This window comes from Chiloscyllium plagiosum, unplaced genomic scaffold, assembly GCF_037043375.1.
Source record: "Chiloscyllium plagiosum isolate Xiang-an unplaced genomic scaffold, Cpla_swu_hap1 HiC_scaffold_27, whole genome shotgun sequence".
In the NCBI taxonomy this organism is placed as follows: domain Eukaryota; kingdom Metazoa; phylum Chordata; class Chondrichthyes; order Orectolobiformes; family Hemiscylliidae; genus Chiloscyllium; species Chiloscyllium plagiosum.
Genome location: NW_028270165.1, coordinates 56741210 through 56766099, shown reverse-complemented (window position 1 = coordinate 56766099; position 24890 = coordinate 56741210). Strand labels below are relative to the sequence as shown.

At 47.0% G+C, this 24890-nt stretch overlaps 1 protein-coding gene and 1 long non-coding RNA gene across 2 annotated transcripts in view; one reads left to right on the top strand and one right to left on the bottom strand.

The window, feature by feature from the left end:
• Positions 1-24890, top strand: part of LOC148144204 (uncharacterized) — a 443218-nt gene that overhangs the window by 60782 nt on the left and 357546 nt on the right. The window lies entirely within an intron of this gene.
• LOC148144212 (uncharacterized) lies at positions 6084-15237 on the bottom strand. Its single transcript, XR_015751421.1, has 3 exons — positions 15114-15237; positions 10564-10620; positions 6084-6387 (listed from the first exon to the last, which is right to left on the bottom strand). It is a non-coding gene; the product is annotated as an uncharacterized LOC148144212 (long non-coding RNA).

The following is a 24890-nucleotide window of genomic DNA, read 5'->3' as shown; positions in this document are numbered from 1 at the left end:
GAAAGCTACTCGCTCTAACCTTGAGGCGTAGTCTCACCCACCAGCAGAAATGACCGGACAGGGTAGTGCAATGACATTGGGAAGATGTTTCCACTGGTAGGAGAGACTAGGACCAGAGGGCACAGCTTTAAGAATAAAGGGAAGACCTTTAGGAACAGAGATAAGCGATGTCGCCTTTTCTGCCAACAGCGAGGAGCATGGACACCAGCGGGCATGCGTGCTGTTGTTTACACCGAGGAGCAGACACAATATGCTCTGTGGCGATGCTGGTGTTATTGACAGATGTTAAGTGTTCAAATGCCAAGGGGAGAAATAAAGAGTAGAGCCACAGTTCTTTTTCCTCATGTGGTTCAACATTTTATAGCTTTTGCATTTTGTCTGGCTGCTCAACTATTTTTTAAATGTCTTTTCGTCAGTGTAGGGTTGAGGTTCACAACAAGAGGGCATAGGTTATAGGGTGAGAGCAGAACGATATTAAAGGTATCTAAGTTGCAATTTTTCCATGCAGAGGATGGTGCACGTATGGAATGAACTGCCAGAGGAAGTAGTGGAAGCCGGTATAATTACAGCACTTAAAACACATCTGGATGGGTATATGAATAGGAAGGATTTAGAGGGATATGAGCCAAGTGTTGGCAAATGGGACTAGATCAATTTAGGATATCTGGTTGGCATGGACAGGTTGGACCGAATGGGTCTGTTTCCGTGCTGTACATCTGAGACTTTAAATAATAAAGTCTACTCTTCCAAATAACAAACTATATCCATGTTAACAAGGCTTAGTGCACAACATGCTTTACTAACCATTCTCAACAGGTCCTGCCCCTTCAATGACTGAGGAACATATACATGCTGGTGTATAATCTCCTTCACTAGTATTTACACACTAACCCCAGCAATTGCACAAGTAACAGTAAAGGGCAAACAGCACAAGGATTAAACCAAACAAACAGCGAGGGGGAAACAGCACAAGGATGAAACAGACAGCGAGGGGGAAACAGCACAAGGATGAAACAGACAGCGAGGGGGAAACAGCACAAGGATGAAACAGACAGCGAGGGGGAAACAGCACAAGGATGAAACAGACAGCGAGGGGGAAACAGCACAAGGATGAAACAGACAGCGAGGGGGAAACAGCACAAGGATGAAACAGACAGCGAGGGGGAAACAGCACAAGGATGAAACAGACAGCGAGGGGGAAACAGCACAAGGATGAAACAGACAGCGAGGGGGAAACAGCACAAGGATTAAACACACAGTGAGGAGGAAACAGCACAAGGATTAAACAGACAGCGAGGGGTAAACAGCACAAGGATTAAACAGACAGCGAGGGGTAAACAGCACAAGGATTAAACAAACAGCGAGGGGTAAACAGCACAAGGATTAAACAGACAGCGAGGGGTAAACAGCACAAGGATTAAACAAACAGCGAGGGGCAAACAGCACAAGGATTAAACAGACAGTGAGGGGTAAACAGCACAAGGATTAAACAAACAGTGAGGGGTAAACAGCACAAGGATTAAACAAACAGCGAGGGGCAAACAGCACAAGGATTAAACACACAGTGAGGGGCAAACAGCACAAGGATTAAACAAACAGCGAGGGGTAAACAGCACAAGGATTAAACACACAGTGAGGGGGTAAACAGCACAAGGATTAAACAGACAGCGAGGGGTAAACAGCACAAGGATTAAACAGACAGTGAGGGGTAAACAGCACAGGCGCCAGTAAAAGCAGATGGAAAGTGAGTGTAAAATATCACTATGACAGGACAGGCCCCACATTCCTTCCCCTCCGTCCCCCCCAACCTGCCTCACCTTTCACCTCCCGGGCCCAGTACCTTCCAGGTGGCCCCATAGTTGACACAGGGGCCGCCCCACGACCAGTAGAACTCCACCACCCAGGCGGCCGACGAGTTCCCAAACAGGCCCTTAACCCCATCCGCCTCCAGAATGCTCACCGGCTCCTGCCTGCTGTACAGCCGGCCGGTGTGGCCGTGACACAGCAGCTGCGCCAGGAAGGCGGCGGTGCCCAGTGACGGGTGTCTGCCCCGGGCCGCACGGCGCCATTTTCCTAACGGCCGCCCTCCCGCCGCTTCCCCGCTCGAGCGACTTCTCCTCCCAACCGCCTCCGCCCCCGCGTGACGTCTGCACGGGGGATGGGCGGGGCCGGGGGAGCCTCACCGTCACCAAGCAACAGCCGCCTCGCGCTACAACTGCTCATTCACAAAAACAAACTCTCCTGTCTCGCTCTGCAGCTGCAGGGGGGACACTGCCACTTTTCCAGGAGCCCTGTCTACATTGGGAAAGCTCACGGCTCAATTTAAACAGATATTCCGACATCTAACGGAACGGCGTCATATCGAAAGGGGGCAATCTGCATTTTAAAGCGACATGAATATTTGCGGAAATACCGTTAAAATGAAGAGATGTAGATGGACGAGATTACATTTCAAAGGGATGTGGGCACATTCAAAGGGATATCTTCATATGTAAAGTGATGCAGTTAAATCTAAATGAATCTACATTTCGAAGAGACGTTGCCCTATCTTTAAGTAGAGACAATAGGTGTGAATTCTGTCTGTGTCCCAATGTTGAGTCAGACTGACATTTTTCTTAGAAAAGCTCTGCATTTAAATTACATTCTTGAGAAGGTAAGTTATAGATTCGGGTGTAGGTTCGGGAGGATTGGCCGTGCTAAGTTATCCATAATGACCAGGGATGTACAGGTTAGGGTGGCTTGGCCATGGAAATATGGAGTAAGGTTCAGAGGGCCAGAGAGGAATAGATGGGCTGAATGGCCTGCATCCACATTGTTGAGATTGTATGACCCTCCCCATAAAGTATCCATTTTATCTACATCTATCCTGTCAAGCCCCTTTCAGAATTCTACTGGTTTCAGTAAACGTATGCAGCACAGAAACAGACCCTTCGGTCCAATTCATCCATGCCGACCAGGATTCCAAACTAAACCAGTCCCAGTTGCCTGCATTTGGCCCATATCCCTCTAAACCTTTCTATTCATGTACCCATCCAAATGCTGTTTAAACGTTGTAAATGTACCAGCAACTACCACATCGTCAGTAAGTTCATTCCACATGCAAAGCCACCCTCTTTCAAAATGTTGCCCCTCCGGTTCCTTTTAAATCTCTCTCCTCACCTTAAGTAATATGCCCTCAAGTTTTGAGCTCCCCGATGCTAAGCTAGAGCCCTTTGCTATACAGCTTACCTCCAGTCCTGGCAACTTCCTGGTAAATCTTTACCGAACCCTCTGTGATAAGAATACTTCCGATTACAGGGCCACCAGAACGGTACTCAGTACTTTGAAAGTGGCCTCCCCAACATCCTGTACAACCTCAACATGATGTCCCAACCCCTGTACTCAATGGTGTGAACAATGAATGCTATGCTGCTAAATGCCTTCTTAACTGCCCTGTCTACCAGTGATGCAACTTCTAACGAACTATGTACCTGAACACCACCCCCCCCATGTCTGTCTGTTCTATAACATGACCCAGGGCCCTACCATTATCAGTACAAGTCCTGCCCTTTCTTGTATTAACAAACTGCAACCCCTTGCTTGTATTAATACCTCTCTCTCACATGCTCCCCCTCAGACACACACACACACACACGTATACCCCCCAATACTCTCTCAGGCTTATACTCCATCACACTCACACTTTACCAAGCATGTACACACTCTCACGCACAAACTCACATGCACCCACACACAATTCTATGGGGTGAATTTGTATTGGCAGAATTATATTTGCAGATGTATTCAATTTTGCTAAAAAAGCACACAATTTCCAGACAGTCAATCCATGTAATATTTTATGAATTTGGAAATAGAACCAGTCTGACTCACGATTGGAAAACTGTCAGACTTAATTCTCAGGAAGAAAGTGAGGACTGGAGATGCTGGAGATCAGAGCTGAAAAGGTGTTGCTGGAAAAGCACAGCAGGTCAGGCAGCATCCAAAGAGCAGGAGAATCGACGTTTTGGGCATGAGCCCTTCTTCAGCCCTTTTCTGAAGAAGGGCTCATGCCCGAAATGTCGATTCTCCTGCTCCTTGGATGCTGCCTGACCTGCTGTGCTTTTCCAGCAACACATTTTCAGACTCAATTCTCACACCTTTAAATGCATTGTCTGAGCTGAGATGTCATCTTTTTTATAAAACCTTAAGTCATCTCAAGAATGTGACTTAAAAGATGTTCTGGCAGTTACACAATAATGAACCAATACCTGCACCCATTCGAAGAGATGAAAGACTTGACAGCAATCTAGGCTTGTTCAATATATTCCATCAGTTGCATGATACTGATCTTTTGATATACATTCTGTGTCTTACAATGCTGCTCCACAGCTACCCGATGAAGGAGCAGTACTCAGAAAGCTAGTGCTTCCAAATAAACCTGTTGGACAACAACCTGGTATTGGGTGATTTCTTTTTAACTTTATCAACCCAGACTAATACCGACACCTCCACATCATTTCTAGTGAACACAGCCCACACCTCCTGGTGCTGTCAGTAAACTTTACAATGCTGATGAAACAACGCATTACCTGAAAGATTTACAATGTCTCACGATACTAGCTTCTCATTCACTGCTCCATCTGATACATGACATTGGAAACTCAGTGCAGGAGGCTGAAACGAAGGAGCAGCTTTAAACTAAAAACCTCTTGGAGCTCAAAGCTTTCAATGAGAGTCTGAGCCCGGCGGTAAGTTCAGGTAACCTTTATTGTGACTCAACTTAGTTACATCTTCAGATTCCCCCCTGCAAAAAGGCATAGACAAAGTAGCTGCTTTTTAAACAGCTCAAGATCAAAGCCCACACACACCCCACTGTCTTTACTATTGGGCAGCACCAGGTTGTGATTGGATCCTTGTCACAGCCGTAATCCGGAGGAAGTATTGCCTCACTCAGCAATTTCAACCCATACCCTGTATCCTGGTAAGTTTCTCCCTGCTCATTTGCCAGTGGGGAGAGGGTAGTGTAGAGTCAACCAGACCGCTGTGGGTCTGGAGTCATGTGTAGGCCAGACCGAGTGAAGGATGCAGATGGAACGACTGAATGAATACTCTCCCACAATGGCGGTTCCCTTTCCTAACAAGGGAGAGAGTGAATCAGATGGGGGCTTTCTCCCCCGCACCACCCACTCCCTCTGCCATCTGTCGTGGTGGGATTCAAACCCGGGAGTCCCCGGAACCGGATTGATAGTCCAATCGATAATGGCACTTGACCGTCACTCCTTCAATCCCCCTGCGATGGCACGTGAACTCGCTGGTGCTTCCGCAGGTGGGAGGAGCGGGCGAAGCCCTTCCCGCACTGAGAGCAGATGAACGGCCTCTCTCCGGTGTGGATCCGCTGGTGCCTCAGCAGGGTGAAAGATGTGCTGAAGGCCTTCCCACACTCGGGGCAGCTGAAGGGCCTTTCCCCCGTGTGGACCCGCTGGTGGGCCAACAGGGTGAAAGATGTGCTGAAGGCCTTCCCGCACTCGGGGCAGCTGAAGGGCCTCTCCCCCGTGTGGACCCGCTCGTGGCTCCGCAGGTGGGAGGAGCAGATGAAGCCCTTCCCGCACTGAGAGCAGGTGAATGGCCTTTCCCCCGTGTGGACCCGCTGGTGGGCCAACAGGGTGAAAGATGTGCTGAAGGCCTTCCCGCACTCAGGGCAGGTGAACGGCCTCTCCCCCGTGTGGACCCGCCGGTGGGCCAACAGGGCAGAGAAAAACATGAAGGCCTTCCCACAATCTGGGCAGTTGAAGGGCCTTTCCCCCGTGTGGTCCCGCTGGTGGGCCAGCAGGTGGGAGTAATGTCTGAAGGCCTTCCCACAGTCTGTGCAGGGGAATGGCCTCTCCCCGGTGTGACTGCGCCGATGAATCTCCAGGGCAGACGGGAAACGGAAGCCTTTCCCACAGTCGCCACACTTCCACGGTTTCTCCACGGGGCGGGATTCCTCGGGTTTCTCCATGGATGAAGCTTCAGCCACACACAATCGAACTTCCAGCCCCTTCCTGTCGTGAATTCCTCTTTCCAGGTCGAATAGCTGCTACACGCTCCACGCACAGTACGCTGCAACAGTGGGGTCTCTCGTCCAGTCCCAGTGATGCTGAAAACATACTCACTCAGTCAGGAACCAAAAAGCTTTGATCCCTCTCAGAGAAATCAGTCGAAAATCGTTGTGGTCCTGGTGGACTGAGTGACTGTCAGACATTGACGGCGAAGTGAGGATCGCAAATGCTGGAGAGTCAGTCAAAACATGTGGCACTGGAAAAGCACAGGGATGTCAGACAGCATCCGAGGAGCAGGACGGTCAATGTTTTGGGCATAAGCCCTTCATCTGTTGATTGAGAAACTTCCGCCATCAGATCTTCAAATACGCTGTAAAAAGAGATTACAAAAGCCATCACTGTCAGTGCAGGGTAGAAATTCTGAACAAGCAATTCTACTTTCTGTGGAATATTCTTTTCTTTTATTATTCCACAAAATGGAAAGCACCATCCCACTCTCTCTCCCCCTCTGTTCTCACTCCCCTCTAACTAATTCCCCTGCAGGTGCTGATTCAGGATCTTACAGGGGCAGAAAAAGCAAAAACATCAAGACTGACATCTCTCTGAATTTTCGATACCACCACCTGAAAGTTAATATCTTTCACAACACTAGGATCCTGCTGAGAGTGAGGAGGTCTGATTTTGGGAAGCAAATACAATGTGTGTCAATTCAGGATGAAGCTGCCACGCAGCTTCTTGAGGAATAACCAGACACAAAATGGTTAACATTACCGGGAAGGGGAAGCAAAATGAGACATCAAGGTCTTAACACTGACACCAGAGAGAAATTGAATATACTGACATGGCAAACATTAGTGGAAAGCCAGAGTCATAGAGGTAGACAGTACAGAAACAGACCCTTCGGTCCAACTCGTCTGTAATGACCAGATATCGTAAATCAATCTGGAACCGTTTGCTCACACGTGGCCCATAGCTGGGGTCATCCCCACCCCCGTCCTGAGACCTTGATGCTTCCAAGCTGACCTTCAAAGGTTCGGTTTTTCCCTCCATTCTTTCCCGGTTGTCTTTTGTAAGTTTTGAAAACTTTCCCAATCCTCTGAGTATAGGATTTGGGAAGTTGTGTTGTCGCAGTACAGGACATTGGTTAGGCCACATTTGGAACATTGTGCACAATTCTGGTTTCCTTCCTATCAGTAAGTGGTTGTGAAACGTGAAAGGGCTCAGAAACATTTACAAGGATATTGCCAGGGTTTGAGCTAAAGGGAGGCTAAGGCTGTTTTCCCTGGAGCGTTGGAGGCTAAGGGGTGACCTTATAGAGGTTTATAAAATCATGAAGGGCATGGGTAGGATAAATAGGCAAAATCTTTTCCCTGCGGTGGGGGGAAGGGGAGGTCCAGAACAAGAGGGCATAGGTTTAAGGTGAGGGGGGAAAGAAAAAAAAAGAGATCTGAGGGGCAACCTTTTCACACAGAGGGTAGTAAATGTATAGAATGAGCTGCAGGAGGAAAGGTGGAGCTGGTACAATTGCAACATTTAAAAGGCATCTGGTTGGGTATATGAATGGGAAGAGTTTGGAGGGATATGGGCTAGGTGCTGGCAGATGGGACTAGATTGCGATGGGATATCTGGTCGGCATGGACAAGTTGGACCGAAGGGTCTGTTTCTGTGCTGTATGACTCTGGAACTGTTCTGTACTGGTCTTAAAATCATGTTCTTGCCTTCCCCCACAAACATTCACTTCTTTGTTGTTCAAAAATCAGATGAGTTCAGCCTTGAATATATTCAATGACCCCCTAATTGCAGGAAGGCATCCCCACCTCTGAACTCAATTTCTTGCTAATATACCACTTGCCTTGCTGAATGCTTGCTGCACCTGTCTGACAACTGGCAGTGACTGGTGTAGGAGGACGCTGGGGCTCCTTTGTCCATCCACACATCATTCCAGATGAAGGGCTCGTGACCAAAAAGCCAACTGTCCTGCTCCTCAGATGCTGCCTCACCTACCGTGCTCTTCTAGTACCACATTTTTTGACCCTGATCTCCAGCATCTGCAGTTCTCACTTTCTCCACATCCAATTACATCTCCATTTAAACAATGCATTTCCTTTCTACTTTTTTTTTTCCCCCCACAGCAATGGCTATAACTTCATATTGTGGTACTGCATTTGCCAGTTGTGGTCTTCTCTATATCGGGGAGAGCGAGCGCAAACTTGGGGAATGGTTCACTGAGCATCATACCTGGGTCCACAGAGCCGACCAGAGTTCCCAGTCACCACCCATTTCAATTCCCCTTCCCACCCCCTTTCTGACATTACTTTCTGTGGCCTCCTCTATTGCCACAACGAATCAAACCGCAAACTGGAGGAACAACACCTCATCTTCATAGAGAAGGAAGTAAGCAATAAATAATAGACCCCTACAGAGTGCTGAGGAAAAAAAGGGACCTTACTGTCCAGGTTCAGAGATCCCCAAAGGTATCAGTACAAGTAAAACAGGGAATGAGGAAGGCAGCTGGATGGGTATGTGAATACGTGGGGTTTAAAGGGATATGGGCCAAGTGCTGGTAAATAAGATAGATTAATTTCAGATATCTAGTCAGCATGGACGAGATGGACTGTTTCTGTGCTGTACAGCTCTATGGCCATCCACTTCATTTTGAAATGTTTGCACTACCACTTGGAACATCCTGTTAGGGTCCAGAGAGTGCCAGGTCCTGACATCTCCTTCCTCATGTCTCCTATGTATTTTAAATCAAAAATACCATTTTTATGTTCCTGGGTTAGTACTTTAAATACACAGACACATACAATATAATCAGTGTTTCTACTCAGTAGAGACAGTGATGATTTATTTCAACTTGCTAACAGGGTATCAGAAGGAGAGGATCTGCAGGCAGAATTCTTGGAAGAAATTCCATAACAAGATCTGACAGGGTCACTCAATATCATTGGGGGGTTGAATCTGGAAAGAGAAATCCATTCGACCTGCTTCAAAGAGGAACTACCAGTGAACTGAGCTTTAACTGGTTACACAGAATGAGTGTGTGTGTCCCAGTGAACTGACAATGGGAAGGAGCTTTAACCAGTTACACAGACAGAGAGGGGCTGGGGCATTTATTTTACACCTGGAGCATCAGAGTCTGAGGGGTGACCGTAGAGGTTTATAAAATCATGAGGGGCATAGATAGGGCAAATAGCCTAGGTCTTTTCCCCCCAGGGTGGGGGACTCGAAAACTAGAAGGCATAGGTTTAAGGTGAGAATGGAAAGATTTGAAAGGGACAACTTTTCACGCAGAGGGTTGTGCATGTATGGGATGAACTGCCAGAGGAAGTGGTGGAGGTGGGTACAATTGCAATGTTTAAGAGGCATTTGGTTGGGTATATGAATAGGAAGGGTTTGGAGGGATATGGCCTGGGTGCTGCCAGGGGGAATTAGATTGGATTGGAATATCTGGTCGACATGGAGGAGTTGGGCCGAAGGGTCTGTTTCTATGCTGGTTCTGGTTATGCTAATCCCTGTGGCCTTATTCCAGATGCGATCCATATCTGCAGGCAAGACACGACTGACTCCAGCTGAGAGTCTCTCTGGTCACCCCCTCCGTACCCCTTGGAACGATTCGGCTCCCTTTCTCAGTCCACTTCCACCACATGACCGAAGCAATGATTGGTTATGTTCTTGCTCTAACTAGTGTTATGCGTGCCTTTCACTCCCAGGAGCGTGGGGCCTACAGCGATGTTCCCTCCCTTTCAGCCTCGTCACGGGTAGAGCCTGGTTCGTTGGTGCTCGTCAAGAACTGGACTGGCAAAGGTCTCCAACCTCGTTGGGATGGCCCCTTCCAGGTTTTACTTCCCAACCCTACGGTGGTCACAGTCACTGGGCACTCAGCTTGGGTCCAACTGCACCGTTGTAAATTGATTGACCGCACCAATCAAAAGGGGGGAGGAGGAGGAGAGAATCCTGGAATCCCAACAAAAGGAGTGGACCCTGTCCATTTGGGTTTTTGAATCTTGCTGTTGTTCTAATGTTAATCTTATTACAGATACTTGAACTAAGAGGAGGGAGATGTGGGGGATCGCTTATCTCCTCACCTTTCTGATCACATGCAACATCCTGATGGGGAACGCCACTAAGTATGGATGCAACCAGGAATGATCAGAGATTATCCCCACCACCCATGCTGAGGAGATGTTGTCCAGTGCACCGGACCAGGCGCCTTTGACGTGTGGAATGTGATGAAGATTGATTATTGCAATGGACTCTTACATCAGAAAGACCAGATGGTCCATCAGGACAGTAGAAATCAGTGGGAGTTATCATGTCGTTACCATGTTTTTTTGATTTTACCTGCAGACGCAAGCCTCGTCAGGATAAAAATGATCAACTCAGGAACACCATCCCTTTTTGCAGGTCGGGCCAACTTGAGAAAAGGGAAGCCTGATAGGGGAAAATCCTCAATCCACAAACAACTTATTTATACAGGCCCACAGAACGCTCTTCACCCCAGAGGCAGTAGTATGTTACTCCTCTCTATCGGGAGATGACTTACTTGCCCCATCTCCAGTCCCCGATTCCATTCTATTCATCAGACTTCCTCCTGCCGACCCTGCGAAGAGAAATATCACTTTCCAATACCTCCGGTCTGTGTATACAAACAGCTGGTGTAACACTGGCTGGCGTACAGCAGGCCTTATGCGGCACATGGACCTGGAACGGAACCCTTCCCTTGTGCATTTATAGGCCTTTTCTCTGTTCAGAATCTGATACTGTCACCAAGACCATGTACAATAGAAGGGCTTATGCCCGAAACGTCGATTCTCCTGTTCCCTGGATGCTGCCTGACCTGCTGCGCTTTTCCAGCAACACATTTCCAGCTCTGATCTCCAGCATCTGCAGACCTCACTTTCTCCCCATGTACAAGAGAGCCAAGGGAGTGCCCAATGGGAACAGCATTCTGAGGACCATTGTCTCCCATACAGTGCGAGTGCTCGAGTCACTTGGCCCATTTTTTTTTTTTTTTTAACAGAGCTCAAGCAACCCCTCTTGCAAAACGTCGACCCTTTCCTCCTGTAGACCTGACCAGACCCCCTGCTGTAACATTTCAGTAACCTATTTTGACAAACTCTCCCTAATAGACACCAAACCAGACTATTATTTCTTAAGGTAAAGGTAAAGCTACCAATTTCCTTGTCCTGGATGGCAAAGATGTCCCTCATAAGGTCACCATCGGAGCCCTTGTTCCCACAACAGTACCTTGTCCTGGCCAGTGGACAAGTTGATGAAACCTCCATCTGAGGAGGATGCAGCGGTCGGTCTCAGCCAACCTTGCTCCAACTGGAAGGATCCCAAGGGACTGGGTGACAATACAGGACACCCGATAGCCTGGGGAATCCAGAGTACGCTGAGGTTGGAAGGATCAGCAGGGGTGACAAGTCAACAGAACCGCAATTCCCTCTTTTGCGGCCTGACCATTCGAGGAAATAAGACTAAAGAGGCTCTGGAACAGAGTAAACTGGGATTATCAGACCTGTGTCTTTACTCTGTGCAGAATCGGTATGCCTTAGACTATATACTCCCCCAGGAGGGTGAGGTCTGCACCATTTACAAGATAAATGCACTATGGCCATTCCCGATCTCACTGGCAATATTACTAAGATACAAGAAGAGATCCAGGTATTCCTTGACAGAATGACTGAAGGGGCCAGTTGGGGAAACTGCAGGTTGGGCTCATGGTACAATTGGCTTATCAATTTAGCTATGTCTGTTTGTCGGTATTGGTATTATTAGGTATTTAATTGCTAGGCTTATGAGGTCCCTTAGTGATATAGATTTGCCCCAGAAGATGCTCCTTTTGCGATCCAATGGCTCACCCACACGTGTCGATGGCGATGATAAATATGACCAGATGAGCTGCGAGGATGGTGGTGTTGCTCTGCAGGATGTTGATGGCTGGACCACCTTGAAGGGCATTCGTTTGGACTAGCCTTCTCTTTCAGTGATCGCGGTGCAATCAAAGGGAGGAATGAGGGTGTGGGCATCTGGGTGATAAAGTCTATAGTCTTAAAACTTGTCTTTAAACATTCAGACTAAAACGTAATGCTGAATTATTGAATACATTTACTGCACTAGAAAATAAACTGGCAGGAAGGCTCAGAAAGAGGAGAGAACTTAAAGATAGGGACACCTGGGCTCACCAAGTGATAACAGGATGCTGTGAGGCAATTAAGAACGTTTACTTTATCATCGGGTGAATCTGTGTGAACAGGACACCAAGTGATAACATTCACAGCCGTTCCCTTGTGAAATGAATGATAGTCTTTGAATCTGACCCTGAAACAAGACTCAGTACTATCCATAGCTGTGTAATTAATGGGTGGAGCTTGTCCATTATAATGGATTCTTACTGCCCCTTGCAAGTGGGGCATTCACAAAATAAATCTTTGCTGTCTTGAGAGTGAGAGAGAGAGAGAGAGAGAGAGAGAGAGAGAGAGAGAGAGAGAGAGAGAGAGAGAGAGAGACTATTTTAGTGCTGAGGCTGTTGAATCCTGTAGAGAATTAACTCAGTGCTCATCTGCAATGGATTGAATTGAATTGCATTTTGGGACTTTATGATAAGAGGTTTTTATTCCAGGCTTCCAAAGAGTATGATCTCCAGGACAAACCAAGAGAGGCTTTACAGGTCTGAGTTCTCAAAGGATTCCCTGGGCCACCTCAAATCTCCACTTTAACATGGGAGGTAGGACAAAATGGCTTCTGCTTGGCTAACTCAGTGGGACTGAGTCAGGCAGATACTCACGACTCAGAACAAACAAGAAACCACAGACTGATGTCAATCCAGTGAAAAAAACTGCAAATGTAAACCTAACCATCAAGTAACGGTTTAATCCTAACCGCCAGACAGGACAAATACGATTCCAAGAACAGGTTGTCTGCAAGAAATTATGATAGAGTAGGTTAGATTCCCTACAGTTTGGAAACAGGCCCTTCGGCCCAACCAGTCCACACTGACCCTCCAAAGAGTAACCCAGCCAGAACCATTTTCCCTCTGACTAATGCACCTAACACCATGGGCAATTTAGCATGGCCAATCCACCTGACCTGCACATCTTTGGACTGTGGGAGGAAACCGGAGCACCCGGAGGAAACCCACGCAGACACGGGTAGAATGTGCAAACTCCACACAGATGGTCACCCAAGGCTGGAATCGAACCTGGGACCCTGGGGCTGTGAGGCAGCAGTGCTAACCATTGAGCCACCGTGCCACCCTAGGCTAAGTCAAAAATGCATGAGGACCTTGCGGGATCTGATTGGTTGTTACTATGTGATCATGCTCAATGTCTGACTCTAAACAATGTACATAAGTTCTATACAAACTCTGTAAAAGTCAGCAGATTCTTCTGGCACTCTGGGAGTACTCATCAGTGGCCCAGCGGTTAGCACTGCTGCCTCACAGCACCAGGGTCCCAGGTTCGATTCCAGCCTCCAGGGGCTGGCTGTGTGGAGTTTGCACATTCTCCACATGTCTGCGTGGGTTTTCTCCGGGTGCTCTGGTTTCCTCCCACAATCCAAAGATGTACAGTTTGGCAAATTGCCCATAATGTTAGGTGCATTAGTTAGAGGGAGATGGGTCTGGGTGAGCTACTCTTCAGAGGGTCGGTGTGGACTGGTTGGGCCGATGGGCCTGTTTCCACACTGTTGTTAATCTAATCTAATCCTTCTGGGCTGATCAGAGTCTACTGACCCGGCTGTATCAAAGAATAAACTATTGCTTGTATGATTGACAAAAGAGTCATTTCCAGGTTTGTTTATTGACCAATCCCAGAAATCCAAAGATCCAGACAGCAGTCCAGATCATCAGAACAACCAGATAGGAAACGGTTAATGTCCCCAGAATGTGGGGAGCAAAATAAGACACCAAGGCATTAACACCAACACCAGGGAGAAACTGAACATACAGACGTGACAAACATTTGTGGCAAGCCAGAATCACAGATGTACAGCACAAACAGTCCCTTCAGTCCATGCTGACCAGATATCCTAAATCAATCTAGCCCCATTTGTCAGCACTTGGCCCATATCTCTCTAAATGTTTCCCAACATATACCCATCCAGATACCTTTTAAAGGTTGTAATTGTACCAGCAGTCACCACTTCCTCTGGCAGCTCATTCTTTACACACACCACCCTCTGTATATAGGAGTTGTCCCTTAGGTTTCTTTTAAATCTCACCCTCACCATAAACCTACGAGCAATCCCAGATCAAAGATCTTGTCTATTTACCCTCACCATGCCCCACATTATTTTATACAAGGTTGTAGGGTCACCCCTGTGGGATATAGGTAAAGTAGTGTTACTTCTGCAACCATAATTGCTTCTGCAAAGTAAATGAACTAACGCCAGGGTATAATTGTTTCAGCCAAGAGTGGAGTTAACAAGAATGAAAACAATGTAAAGGAAATATATAATTGCTTTTGTATTAGCTAAAATGTGCATACATGAAATGTGCCTGTAAACAATGGTAGATATTACAGACAAACAGATAAGGTGCTGTGAGGGGAGGGGGTGTAGGTTGAGCTAGATATGCTCGTACAGTTAAAACCATCTGTTTCCTGCTTCTGCAAAAACAAAAAAAAAACCACAATCAAGGAGGTCAGAAGGCTCAGTGTCGGCGAAAAATGGGAGGAAATGTTACTTTCGCAAACAAGGAAGCAGCTGGCAGTGAAAGAGGATATACGCTAACACTTTGTTCACGCACAAGGCCGGATAAGGCAAGAAATAGACAAGAGTAATGGGCGCCACCGGGAAAGAATGGAGGGACAAACCGATCTTTTGCGGGTGAGCTTGGAACATCAGGGCAGGGGGAATGGGAATGAGGGAAAGAAGCTGAATGTGCTGGAGCAAGGTGGAGGAAGAACAGAGGATGTAAAACCGGCTTGAAGCTGCAATGAGGAATATTGCATGTGCTGTACTTGTACCTGTGGCTGTTACTGATGGGAATCGGGTGCATTTTAAACTTAAAAACAGAAAAGATATCCAGCCCTCCCCCTTCCCAATCTCTATCCTTCAGTCCCTCCTCGCCCGGGTAACTAAGACACATACCTGAGTTTGCGGAGGCTGCTCCCTCCCTGGATTCACTCCAGTTGCTACAAGTGACCAATTTCCCCTCATCCCATCTCTGTCTCCCTCCCGGGATGAAGAGTCGTCCTGAGGGCGGGAGATTCACTTTGAAACTGACAGGGTCACTTCCGCGTTGTGACGTCAATAAAGGACCGAGGGGCGGGACGAAACCAACAGCGGGACGCCGCACTGCGCATGCGCTGCCCCTGCAGCAGTCGGGGTAGAGAACACATTTTCCAAAAACCCCTCCCTTCAGAGAATCCCCACAGTGTGGAAGCAGGCCACTCGGCCTCACCGACCCTCCCAAGGGTCACCCACCCACACCCATTCCCTGTCCCCATTGCTCTTCATTTATCCCTGAGTCATGCACCTTACCTGCATATTATGCCTAATTTAGCATGGGTAAAAACAATGACTGCAGATGCTGGAAAGCAGATTTTGGATTTGTGGTGCATCCGAGGAGCAGCAAAATCGACGTTTCGGGCAAAAGCCCAACATCAGGAATAAAGCATAGCTAATCCACCCTAACCTGCACATCCCTGGGCATTATGGTAATTTAGCATCGCCAGTCCACCCTAACCTGCACATCCTTGGGCACTATGGGTAATTTAGCATAGCCAATCCACCCTAACCTGCACATCCCTGGGGACTATGGGTAATTTAGCATGGCCAATCCACCGTCACCTGTACATCCCTAGGCACCATGGGTAATTTAGCACGGCCAATCCACCCTAACCTGCACATCCCTGGGCACGATGGGTATTTCAGCATGGCCAATCCACCCTAACCTGCACATCGCTAGGCACTATGGGTATTTCAGCATGGCCAATCCACTTTAGATTAGAGTGGTACTGGAAAAGCACAGCAGTTCAGGCAGCATCCGAGGAGCAGGAAAATCGACGCTTCACGCAAAAGCCCTTCATCAGGAATAGAGGCAGGTTGCCTGCAGGGTGGTGAGATAACTGAGAGTGGGTGGGGTGGGGTGGGGGTGGGGAGAAAATAGCATAGAATACAATGGGTAAATGGGGATGGGGTTGGAGGGGATAGGTCAGGGAAGAGGGTGGGGGAAGGTAGCAAAGAGTACGATGGGTGAATGGGGGTAGGGATTGATAGAGATAAATTTCAGGTTGTCAGTTGTACGTTGATTTTAAAGAATATAAAGGGTCTTTTAAGAAATAGTTTTAAGCAAGGAAATTACTTGTAGCTGACCACAAATAAAAGGGCAGCAGGGGCATTTCGCAATAAGCTCATAGTTTGTAGGTCCGCGTTTTGGACTATCAAGATATTAAAGGATGATCTCAGAAGTCAGACGGTTCGATAAGAGGAACTGGACAAATCAACAGGAAGGCTGTAACGAACAAGGACAGCCAAATAAGGCAGATTTAAAGAAAAGCAGGTGAAGTAATTAATAAGCATGATAGGCTTAGGCTTGGGTGCAGGGAATTACCAAATGAAGGAATAACGGGTGCAAGTAATCACCAAATAAAGGGATAGAATGAAATAGATACGTTAGGGTCCGGGTGTCCTTGGAGAAGGAGTACGCGGTGTCTACCAACACCCTGGAGTTGTTCAGGGAGAGGTGGGCGCCGCAGGGAGTGGAGTGCATAATTTCTCCCTCCAACTCTATTTTGATTTAGTCCGTACCCTCCCCTTCACTGTTTTGATCACACAGCACTGCCCTTTGATGTGAAGGGCAGTGTTTGTCACTGGCCACCAGTGTGTTTTCCTATCTTCCTGGTGTTGGAAATTGAATAAAGATTTGTGCACTTTGTGTCTTTCACTGTGTCTCACACCTGCACACACACCATGGGAAAAAAAATAGAATGAAATAGACACTTATGATAGGTTTATTGCTCAGTGTAGGGTGTTGAGAGAGCCCTCAGAAAAGTATAAAAAACTCTGTATTTTACTGTCGGGTATGTCTGTCTTCATACAGCCACCCATCTTGCAAGATGTTCGAATAAATGTGCTGCTTCGGAACTCTTTGACTCAGACTGAAAATTATTGATTAAATTGATTAAATTGATTTGTTTCTCACAGCACTATTTGGCATGGCCAATCCAACCTAACATGCACATCCCTGGGCACTATGGGTAATTCAACATGGCCAATCCACTTTTGATTAGAGTGGTGCTGGAAAAGCACACCAGTTCAGGCAGCATCCGAGGAGCAGGAAAATCGACGTTTCAGGCAAAAGCCCTTTATCAGGAATAGAGCCTGCAGAGTGGAGAGATAAATGAGAGGAGGGTGGGGGTGGGGAGAAAGTAGCATAGAGTACAATCGGTGAATGGGGGTGGGGATGGAGGGGATAGGTCAGAGAGGAGGGTGGGGGAAGGTAGCAAAGAGTACAATGGGTGAATGGGGGTGGGAATGAAGGTGATAGGTCAGACAGGAGGGTGGAGTGGCCTGTTCGGATCCGAACTCTGCTTGGTTAAAGGTGGTCCGGAGTCCGTGTAGGATGAGTTGGTTACGGAGGCGGCACTGAGGAAGCAAATGTGGCTGTGGTAGCGAGTCTGTTTCAGGACATGATTGAAGAGCTTCAGGGCAGAGGAAATGACCTGGGAGTTGCAGTGGGAAAGGGATTCCTTGAGATTCTTGTAGAGAGAGGAGGAAAACTTCTTCAATGCAGGCATCCTTGCAAGAGGATTCACAGTAGGGTTAAATGCAACTAGGTAAAAACAAGGACTGCAGATACTAGAAACCAGATTCTAGAATCACACAACTCCAGGTTGTCGTCCAACAGGCTTCTTTGGAAGCAGTAACTTTTGGAGTGCTGCCTCTTCATCAGGTGGTTGTGGAGGATAAGATCCTAAGACACAATTTAGAGCAAAACATTCCAGTGTCCTGCCACTGAAATGGTATATTGAACAAACCTGGATTGTTAAGTCTTCCACCTTTTCAAATAGGTTGTAGGTCTCATTACAATGTAAATCCCAGAATTTCTTGTTGTCACCTTCTCGAGATAACAAGGTTTTATAGCAAAAGCTCACATCTCAGCTCAGACAATGCATTAAAAGTGTCAGGTCAGAGTCTGTCTGTATCCCAATCTTGAGTCAGACTGGTTCTGTTTCCAAAGTCGAATTTACAAACTATTACATGTATTGACTGCCTGCAGATTTTTCCTTAAAAAAATGCACATAGAATGTATCTGCAAATATACATCTCCCCCCCCCCCCCCCCCACACACACACACACACACACATACGCACAAGTTTGTTGAGTGAATTCGTACTTGCAGAATTATGTCTTACTTTGCTCAAAAACTGCATGAATCCATGTAAGATTCTGTAAATCAGTTTAACCATTGTGGCACAGAGTCTCACACAGGGGAACTCACACCTTCAATACATTATCTGGGCTGACGCAACACCAATTGGTAAAGTTCACTTGAGGATTTAACTATTTTAAGAGGTTTTGTGATTTACATTTGAAAGAACTGAAACTATCATGGTCATTCGAACAGATGAGAGACTTAACAAACAATCCAGGTCTTTTTCAATGTATCGTTTCAGTTACATCACACTATAAACTGTTGCTATAAATTCTGTGTCTTACAATTTTATATTCCACAATCCCCTGATGAAGGAGCTGCACTCCGAAAGCTAATGCTTCCAATTAAACTTGTTGGACAGAATTCCTCAAGTAGGGCACCATAAGAGTCCTGGGAGACTGCTATTTCTTGTTTACTTCGTAATGAACAAACATTAAGCACGGTCGCCAATTTATTTCTCATTTTGTCTCATTTTTCTTGTTTTATTCCCTGCGATGATGTGGGAGAATTGTTAGATTTGGGTCAGCCATTTGGTCACATATTAAAGCCTGGAAACCATTTTGAATCTCAGCTTAGTGCCTGCTTGCTAAAGCTTGTGTTTCCCAGGCTCAGCGGAGACGGTTGGCCTTGCAGCTGTACTACTTCCTGATAAACAAATTCTTTCCTGACATGGGGCTTTATTTCCATCCCCCACAGTTGGCGAGTCAGGCAGGAGTTACCCTGGTCCTGCCAGGTCACCGGCCGATATCCTTTGAGAGATGAATTATCGAGGGTGGTTGCTGCTTTTGTTGGGTCCAAAATAAAGGGGAAAGCTGGCCAGGGACAAAAGTGCTGTTAGAAATGTTGATACAATTCTCCCTACTCAGCCACAAGATACTAGTGAGAGAACTCAACAGGGTCCTAGCGTCTGGACGTAATACTGCTGAGAGCACTTGTGCTTTACAAAGTTAGTAATAATGAATTTGCTTACCCCAGGGTTACGAGAGGTGAAACCCTATTTGATAAGCCCTGGACCCACACTGAGGTCCGTGGCATGCTTCAGGATGCCCCCAATCTGTTTGAGTGCCCAACATTAGTTTTAATTGACGAGTAGAAATCTGAAATATAATTGCTCGCTTCAGGACATCCAGACTTGAATGAATTTGGCACACAGGACACATTGGGCAACTATTAACTGAGACATGTAGAAAGTTGACGAGTGTTACAGAGAGGGAGAGAGGCGCGCAGGCAGAGGGGGGCATAAGCAGCCAGAGAGAGAGAGGGGGCGCAAGCAGGCAATGAGGGAGAGAAAGGTGCAGGCAGGCAGAGAGAGAGTGAGAGGCGCAGGCAGACAGAGAGAGCTTTATTCCTGACGAAGGGCTTTTGCCCGAAACGTCGACTTTGCTGCTGCTCCTCGGATGCTGCCTGAACTGCTGTGCTCTTCCAGCATCATTGATCCAGAGAGAGTGTGTTTGTTAACCACCTCCTTGCCTGGTCGGCCTTTTTCCCTGTCTACAACTTGCTTTTATAGAATCACCTCGGGTACATTTTTATGAACATTGTCGAATAAGAGTAGATGTATTTAGTAGATGAATCAAAACCATCCCAATGGCTGAAACAGCTGACACTCTAGTGTTGGACAAGTGGGAAATATTTGCATCAGTTCACCAAAACTCTTCAGAGTTTACATTCATGGGTACGCCAAGCCTCAGCATTAGGACCGGGGCAAATTGGAGCTGAGATGGAAAGGCCCGTTCCTAGTCCTGCTGGGTTACCCGGTCAGCAGTCAGGGTCAAGGGGAGGCCGCATGGACACACACAACACAATGCAAATGAGCGCCACCTCCTGGAGGAACACCAGAAGACCCCGTCAGAGACACATCTTCAGCCTTCATCCGTGAATGACTCAGCCTGATCATTCTGCCTTTCACTGCACTATTCATTATCTTTCTTTCACTAACTATGTTTGATTGGGCCTGATAACCTCTAGTAAACAGGAATTACAGTTTAATACTTTTTTTATGCACAGAAGGTCAACCACTCTAGCTGCTAGGTATGTGCCCATATCCCCATCCATCCTGAACTCGTACCAAGCGAGCCCTTATGGAGTTTGAGCAACTTGCAGCTTTCTTTCCCCCTGCCTTTGGAACTGCTCGATTGGAAATCAAAGTCACCCCGCAGACAATCCTGTGCTCAGTTCACTGTTGTGGCCCTCCCCTCCAGCGATCTCCCAGATGCCGAGATTTTCCATTCCTGATAAACCTCTGATGATGATTCCCAATCCCTGGAGCCTTCTGCCCCTGTCCTTACTGAACCCGAGGACTATCAGTCCGATCTCCAAGCACCAACCCCTGGCTCTGGGTATACTCCCCCTTTTGCTTACACCCCCAATCTCCTCTTTTCAATAAAAAAGGAGGGATTGTGGGAGAATGTGATCAAAATTGACAAAACTGCATGGAAGCCATTTTGTCACAAAGCAATGTTTGCAGTAAAATGTAGCCTGTTAACATAATGCTGTCTGAGCCCTGGCTATGGAATTCTGTTTTGATAGCCTGACCTTGCAGCTGCAGGCTGTCTCTGCTCCTCAGGCCATTAGACTGTGCTGCTTCAGAGAATGATGGATTGGTTCTCTCTGTCCCTTAGTGGTAATTCGAGCTGAGCTGAACCTGCAGTATAAGATTACATTCAGTTTTGTAGAAATTAAGAAACGTAGGTCTGGACAATGTATGTGAACCTTACGACTGCCCCTCAGTTGCATTATTATTGGAGAGTGGGGCTTGTGCTTTACCATAAAACTTGTAACATTCTGTATTTTATTGGAATACGTCGGACTTTATTTTGAACTAAGAGGTATTCCCCAATGGCAACGAATAAAGCTAGTTAATTGCTCAAGGTCTCCTCTCCTGACTACCTTGCTTTAAATGATTTGGCACACGAGTTACTTTGTCCCACCAGTACTAATAGTTACATCGAATGGAGAGAGAATTCCTCAAGTAGGGCACTATCAGAATCCTGGGAGAGCCCTATTTCTGGTTTACTTCCTAATGAACAAACATTAAGCCATTATTTATTTCTGATTTTGTTTCATTTTTCTTGTTTGATTCCCTGCTGTGACTACACTCTGTGTCTGGATGGGTGACAGGCTGAGATTGTGGGTTGGCTTTCGATTGACTGAATGTTTTATTGAAGAAGGGCTTATGCCCGAAACATCGATTCTCCTGTTCCCTGGATGCTGCCTGACCTGCTGCGCTGTTCCAGCAACACATTTTCAGCTCTGAATGTTTTCTTGTTCTGGAAGCTGTAAAAGAGGTGTGAAAGCTTCAGGAGAAGTCCAGCAAAGCTGAGAACAGACCAACATCTTACTCAGTGGGAACAGGGAGATCAGAGGACAGAGAAATCAGGCCCTGAAACCCGAGCTGACACCAGACTACCGTGTGCTCAGTGCTTTGATGAGCAGTGCCAACCCTCTGCCTTTACCTAGCTTCCCATCTGACTCCCCCCTCAATATTCAGGATCCAATCCTTGCCATCCTGAAGCCATGTGTCTGTAAGGAATCTCAGACCATAATTATTCATTTCAATGAGTGCAGTTAATTCATTCACTTTTGTTACAATGTGGCACACGTTCAGACTCACCATGTATCATTTCAGTTTTTGTGACATTAGTATCCAGTTTTCATTGCTGGTATATTTACTCTCCTTGTCCCTTTCTATTGTTCTCTGATATTCATTTTCCACATCACTACATATTATTTTATTAAACAAATTACAAAAACAGTTTACAACAAACAGTTATATTTACAGCTGATACAAGAGACAGCAATTTTACAAGGGAGAGGAGCAGCAAAGCCAGGCCCCAAACCCTACCATACATTTTTCAGGGACATGAGGACAAACCTCAAATCCCAGTTTCACAAAGATATAAAGAGACAACAGCAGTGACAGTTATACATTAGACAATCCTGTTACATACAAAAGTGCAGACAATACAGACCCAGCAAGCCCCCATCCCTCCCACCTTCCGACCACTCTAAGGCAGCCCGCCCCTACCCACCTTCCGGTTCTCGGTCCACCCCATGCCCCTTCCAGTTCTCGGTCCGCCCTGACACACCTTTCGACCACCTCTAGGACAGCCCGCCCGGTACCTGCCCGGGGTGACAGCGCTGAGGACGGCTACCCGCCTTCTGGCTCTCGGTCTGCCCCTACGTACCATTGGGCTCTCACCCACCCTGTTGCACCTCCGAGCAGTGGGCTATCCTGGCACACCTTTCGGCCACCTCTAGGACAGCCCGTCCCCTTCCCTGGGACGACAGCGTGTAAGGTAGCCCACAAGCCTTCCGGATCTCAGCCCGCCCCTACATGCTTTCTGGCTCTCTGCTCTGACACCTTTCGACCACCTCTAGGATAGCCCGTCCCGATTACCCCTTATCAGGATGACAGTGCTCAGAACAGCCTACCCACCGTCTAGCTCTCAGGGCGACTGGCATCAGGGTGGCCTACCCACCCTCTGGCTCCACATCACTACATTACTCACCGGTCTTGATTTGGATTGGCCATGCTAAATTGCCCACAGTGCCCAGGGATATGCAGGTTAAGTGGGTTAACCATGGGAAATGCAGGGTTATAGTTTCATAGTAATAGAAGCAGGAGTAGGCCATTTGGCCCTTCCAGCCTACATTAAGATCAGGGCTGATGCATCCATTGTCTAAGCTCCTCTTCCCTGCATTGTCCCAACTACCTTTAATTCCCTGACTTAACAGAGACACTAAGCCTTGCAGTTGTACTGCTACCTGATAACCAAATTATTTCCTTGCGTGGGAATATCCTTCTCTTTGCAAGGACCTATTGTATACTTATCAGCTACTAACCAACACTATCCAGACACTGTGTCGCTGGGCAAAGTGACTTAGGTTCCTCAAATTCCTGCAATTAACAGTTTGTTAATTGTTAAATGATTGTAACCTATATACAACTCTCTGTTACTCGTCGGAGTGACTTGTGAGCTCCCAAATAGACAGTCAATAACCCAAGGTTTGTGTGTCATGATTACTTATCTAATACTTATTGGTCTACTACGAGTAAGTCACCCACAGCATAATCCACTTCCATCCCCAACATGGATCAAGACGCCATCCTTTTTTGCCAGACAAGTAAATGTGTCAAGCTCAGGAAACAAAGCTGTCAAACATTAACAGGCACAGATCTAGACCAACCTTTTCCAGAGTCTGTCCCTTCACCTCGATTGACTTTCTTTTACCCTCAGCTCCTACAAACCAACAGCTGAACCCAAGGATGAGAAAAGAAATGGGAAAGAGGGCGAGAAAAGAGAGTGCGGTACTCCCAGATGTTAAACAGAGGAAGGAAGATGCAGTCTGGACTGAAGCTCAATCTTCATTCAGAGAGAGAGGAGCAACAGCAACTTCAGAAGCTCATGGTCGAACTTCCGCATTCAGACAGTGGCGGGCGTTCTGATTGGCAGGAGGACCAGGCCCCTTCTGGTCCTCCAGGATTTCCAAAAGATTGGTTTCCCCGTCCATCCGAACGACGAGGGGCGGGGCCACATTCCGAGCTCACACATGCGCACTATGAACACTGCTCACGGCCCATAGAGCGGTGTCTGGATCGCATGGAATTGTGGGTACTACAACAGCCATTAAAGAGATGAAATCAAGAGTCCCATATGCCTTCTTAACCGTCTTTTTCTATGTGTTAATGACGGACACGTCAAGAGCTAATCTTTAATCGATTTTCGATTGATACACTGAGTGAAACACTACAGGTGTTTAACTCTCTATTTCCAGTTCAGTGTCAGTATAACACTCTTTATCTGTCCTCAAATAAGGACCGAATCAAAGCCCGACGTCTGTTCTACCTGAAGGTTGTTTTTTTTTAGTTTGCAGTTTCCAATCCTCCGTTTCAATCATTTATTAAAAGTTACTCGTGGTACATGAGCATTGCTGGCTGGCCAGCATTTAGTTCCGCTTGAAAAGGTAATGGTGAACTGCCTTCTTCAACTGCTGTGGTCCACACGCTGTACGGTGACACATAATGTCCTTACGGAGGGTATTCCAGGATTTAGACCCAGCAACACTGAAGGAACAGCAATATATTTCCAAGTCAAGATGATGAGTGGCTTGGAGGGGTACTTGCAAGAAGTTGTGTTCCCAAGTATCTGTTGCCTGATCCTTCTAGATGGAAGTGGTTGTTGGTTTGGAAGGCATTTTCTAAGGATCTTTGGTGAATTTCAGTGTTGTGTCTTGTAGATCGTACACACTCCTGCTTCTCAACAGTGGGGCATAGGGAGTGGATGTATGTGGAGATGGTGCCAATCAAGCAGGCGACTTTGTCCTGGATGGTATCAAGCTTTTTGAATGTTGTTGAAGCTGCACCCATCCAAGCTGGTGGGAGAGTAGTCCGATATACTGCAGACTTGTGATTTGTAGAAGATGGGCAGGGTTTGGGGAGTCACAGTATGCCTGACCTGTTGTCTGCTCTTGTTGCCATTGTGTCT